Source organism: Festucalex cinctus, chromosome 2, assembly GCF_051991245.1.
Source record: "Festucalex cinctus isolate MCC-2025b chromosome 2, RoL_Fcin_1.0, whole genome shotgun sequence".
NCBI classification, from domain to species: Eukaryota; Metazoa; Chordata; class Actinopteri; order Syngnathiformes; family Syngnathidae; genus Festucalex; species Festucalex cinctus.
The window spans coordinates 41,497,408-41,502,407 of NC_135412.1; the positions used below are offsets into that span (position 1 = coordinate 41,497,408).

Here is a 5,000-nt window from a genome sequence, read left to right on the forward strand (position 1 = left end):
CTGTCTCTCCCTCTCCTGAACTGAACCTTCTTCATCCCTTCTTCAAACGGGCTTGGCGAGTCTCCATCCAGGGTCCTGCTTCTGAGACCAACCCCCTCTGTAAGTGCAACTTTGCAGGCCTTCGCCCTAGTACAAATTGGTGCAAACTAGGTTATTGTGGGTCCCATGTTGGTTCAATTTAAGAAATCCATCACCTTGGCTAAGACCGTTTCTTTTTTCTTCTTTTCTTCTCCTTTGATTATTTTTATTATTTTAGTTCTCGTTTCATTGCCTATCATAGTAGTTAGTTTTGCTTCTTTAAATTCTAAGTAGATTATCCCACCTAGGTTAGAGAATAAACGTGCACAAAACTCAACCTCTGGTTTACTGTGTGTGTGTTTCAACAATTTATAGTGACCTCTAAGCTGAACAAAGAACTCACAAAATTGTAGTAAGGGCACAACCTTCATTTTAATGACTGATTCAACGAGGTTCTCATTTGTTATCCTGATAAAATTATCAAAAAGAGATGTGGTGCTCCGCAGGCAAGCTCAACTTAATTTGAATATTAAGTTTGAGTCTCCTTCAATTAATGAGCCAATTGATTATTAATTTAATAATTAACAATTATTGATTTAATAATTAATTGGACCGATTTCCCTTACAATATATATATATATATATATATATATGTGTGTGTATATATATATATATATATATGTGTGTATATATATATATATATATATATATATATATATATGTGTGTATATATATATTGTCAACTTCCGCTTACCCGCAGGACTTAAATCGGGAAATATGTCCTGATCGACTCTCCAACTAAAGGGTTAGAAATTCCCCTTTTTCCTCACCAGCTCTAAGGCGTCAGCGTGAGGAGACGGGAATTAAATAAGCCGATATATCAAAGTGGATTCACCTAGGTTTGTTCACTGTCTTCTTATCATGAGGCCAATCCGTTTTCATACACCTATCAATCCTGAGTGAGTAACCACACACACAGAGCCCAGGAATGCTAGCATGTACACCTCACTTATATTGGCAGCTCCACTTCTCTGAGTTGTTTGCATTTGTTATTGACCTAGTAATTTAATAATCCTTGTTAGAATCATACGGATTTGTTACATATCAAGCTGGAGTATTTGACTTTATTAATACAGATGGAAGCATTGGTTAGAGGTTATTCAAATGCACTTACCTTCTCCCAAACGTCCGTTACTGTTGTCCTCCTCGAAGAGGGGAAAAATTAATATTAATGCGGACTTATAAAATGTCCAAAATAAAATCAAAACAAATAATAAGGACTTATGAAACGTCCAAAATAAAAATAAAATCAAAAACAAATTAGGACTTATGAAACGTCCAAAATAAAAATAAAATCAAAAACAAATAACAAGGACTTATGAAACGTCCAAAATAGGCCGTCAGGTCACACACGTTTTCGTTCAGTTTCGCTCCACTACCAGGGGCACTAAATAATCTTTACTTCATAAAATAGATTTATCAGTAGTAAGTAAGAATCCGTGGAGTTCACCCTGTGAAAACCCGCCAATTTTGTGTTTTCGGTGGTGAAACCCCGGCACTATTTTGCGATGAGGCGCAGTGATCTCTGGTGTGGGCGTAGTGCCATTAGGTCGGTAGTGGTGTGATTTAGGTCACATGAGCCAATCAGGTAGCTGCTGCTTTCTCCTCACCATAGCAACGGCAAAACAAAAATGGCGACCACAACGTCGGAGAGCGAAAGGAGAAAAAAAGTTAGAAAGAAAGTGGTGAAAAAACTTCGTTCCCGTTCAGGTTTGCCCATCGCTTCAGCTGGCCCCGTCCTTCCAGCCATCTGCATCATTTGTAAAAATAAATTTCAAAGTATATTCGTCTGGGATCAGAAGGAACACGGAAGAGGGATCATCTCGCCAAAGCAGAAACATTGTCAGCAGGTATGTGCTTACACACACGCGTGCCCATTTCTGTTATTAATGTGACCGATATTTAGTATAGGGCTGAAAATAATTTTTTGCTAGGTTAAGTTTTAAGGCTATAGTTTATTAAAAAGGCGAGCTGCTGAATGATTTATCGAGTGAATCCAACAGTTGTTACCAAACTCGAGTTACCTGTGCCCATCAGAGTCATAATAGAGTCACAGCTCCACGCTCCCTTTTCCCCAAACTCTCTCTCATCAACCTCAACAAACACTTTACTTTACTTAAATCTGTGATGTGCATATACTGTAAAGAGGTGATGTGACAATAACACTTATAATGTAATTCTTTTTTGTCTAAAGGCGGGTTGGTTGCTGCAGGCAGCTGAGATGAAGAAAGACTGTTCCATTCTTCTGCATATTCAAGACAAAAGACTGTGTCACAATGGAGGTGCAGTTTTGTTTCAGAGATTACACAAGGTTCTTAAAGTCAACAGCAACCAGGGACGAACAAATGTGAGTTGTTACATTGCACATTTCATTGTCACTTTGCTAAAAGTACACATTTCAAATGTAAAGCATTGGTCAGCAATATGTCACTTGTATTCTGTTTACATTTCGATACAGCATTAATTAGAAAGCATGACTCTGCACATATTAAGTGAGTGTGTGTGTGTTTTAGACAACCCAATGCTGAGAGCTACAAATTCTTTTTGTGAACAAGTAATCAAAGGATTATAGTTGACAAAGATGTGATGAGAATGGACAAGCTAAGGGGTTTGTGAATAGTGTTAATAAACACGGGGATCTTGATGCTTCAGACTACAGGTAACGTATAAATCTTCACATTGAAACACATTGTCTGAAATCTATGGGGAGAGATTTGTCTAAAATCTCACTGTTTCATAGAAAAATAGTTTGCTGACAAGCTCAATTTAAGTTAAAAATAAATAAATAAATAAAATTGATTCTCTAAAAATGAAAAACAGTTGGTTGTTAATTATTACATGCAAATGTGTTTTTTTGTCTTCTGTATTTATAATTGTTCTTTGACCAAGAAAGTATATAGGCCTATAGGTATATTTGTATTTCTATCCAAATATACGATTATTCACTAGAATTTTCAGTAGGATATCCAAATACCAAAATATTCGATAGCTGCAGCACTAATAATACTAATTTTGAGTTGTGGCACGCCCACACGAGTTATTTTACCACACACCCATGTCAAAACTAGCTTACTGCACACACACTGCACCCCAACTTCAAATTTTTGCTAACATAATAATAATAATAATATATTATAAATTTTGTTGGATCCAAAAGCAACTTACATAATTATAGTTTCATATGATTGTAATTGTCTTATTTTCAAATGTTTAAATATTTTCTTGATTTGAACAAAATATAATTGTTTAGAATATTCTTGATTTCAATTATTACCAAAATAATTGTGATGATTATTTTTTTCCATAATAGAGCAGCCCTAGTCTGATGTGAATATGTGTATCTTGTGCTCATCTTTCCCTTCAATTTTCTATTTCAGGCAGGATATACTGAAACGAAGATTGAGGTGTGATTTCCCCCAGCTGGTTTTTCACACCCCTTTCCAGCAACAACTCTGAAATGGTTTTTGTAGAGACATTATCAACAACTGACAAACTTTTAGACAGGGTACCTCACTCATCAGATACATCAACTACTGAGTCTACTGACGTAAGCCAAGAAAGTGACACTAACACATGGCTGGTACAACATCAGGTTGGAAAATGACAGGGCATACGAGGACACTTTACAGTGCAGGGCTGTAAAATCTATGTAAAATTTGCCATTTTGTTTGTTTCATTATCAAGATGTTAACTCTCCATTTTAACACTTTTCAAGCAAAAATAAAAATGTCTGTATTCCATTTTTCCACAACACAGACCTTTGTTAAATTGGTCTGCCACAAAAAAAGAGAGCTGTTCCAATGAAGTTCCAAAGGTTTTATTGTGAATGCACATTTGATTTTTATTTTATTATTATTTTTTTTATTAATATTTTTTGGGTAGGGGGGTATAAATGACATGCTATGATGACACAATCTGATACTTTAATAAATATTCTATATGTTATAATAATCTGGGCTCTGAATGCATCTATTTCCATCTAGTCCATTTTGCCTTGTTCCAGGTTTGTGGTGCATGGTAGTATTTTTGGCCGATGTATGCTGCTTCTTGTGTACCTTTCATTACGTAATAGGTTGTGAATTGTTTTCATATATGAAACATAAACATAGCTAAATGTAACATCTGTGTGCTGGTTTCACTTCTAGTTGAAGCGTTTTTTGTTTTTTTGGCACAAATTTAATATATTTATTTAATGATCTAAATTCACATGATTGCACCAAACCACCAATACTTGTTTCTGATGTTAGGTACATGTATTTATAACATCTGGGAATGATTTTCTGTTGCCAAATTTAATGTAAGACGTTTTACAACCAAAAACTGCAGCACAAGATTTTCGTTTTTTGTTATTTACCTATATATGCATTTCTGGCTTGTGACAAAATTGGGGCAGGAAAACATTGGGTGAACTTTTAACCCAAAGTTCAGAAGGGTATTATCTATCAAAAAATGCATTGAACAAGTAGTGCCCAGACAGTGGAGCGAAACTCATTTTCTAGGCACTTTTTTGGGGTTCACCCCACGGCCTAAAATAAAAATAAAATCAAAAACAAATAAGGACTTATGAAACGTCCAAAAATAAAAATAAAATCAAAAACAAATAACAAGGACTTATGAAACGTCCAAAATAAAAAATAAAATCAAAAACCAATAATAAGGTCTTATAAAACGACCTCGGACTCATAAAACGTCCAAAAATAAATATAATAAAAATTAAAACAAACCAAACAAACTAATTAAATCACAATTAGTTTTTAAATCATTTTATTTGGACTTATAGAACGTCCAAAAAAAAATAAAAATAAAACCAAAAATAAATAAAATAAAGATTAAAACAAAACAATAAAATGATTGATTCAAAAATTGTCTTAAAATTAACTTAAAATTTTTCAAAAACTCCAGGAGAAAAGGCAAGAGACAGG

At 34.4% G+C, this 5,000-nt stretch overlaps 1 protein-coding gene and 1 long non-coding RNA gene across 3 annotated transcripts in view; both read left to right on the plus strand.

The window, feature by feature from the left end:
• Positions 1–5,000, plus strand: part of mybl2a (v-myb avian myeloblastosis viral oncogene homolog-like 2a) — a 78,427-nt gene that overhangs the window by 21,046 nt on the left and 52,381 nt on the right. The window lies entirely within an intron of this gene.
• On the plus strand, positions 1,415–3,818 carry LOC144014855 (uncharacterized). Its single transcript, XR_013282602.1, has 3 exons — positions 1,415–1,928; positions 2,273–2,425; positions 3,456–3,818. It is a non-coding gene; the product is annotated as an uncharacterized LOC144014855 (long non-coding RNA).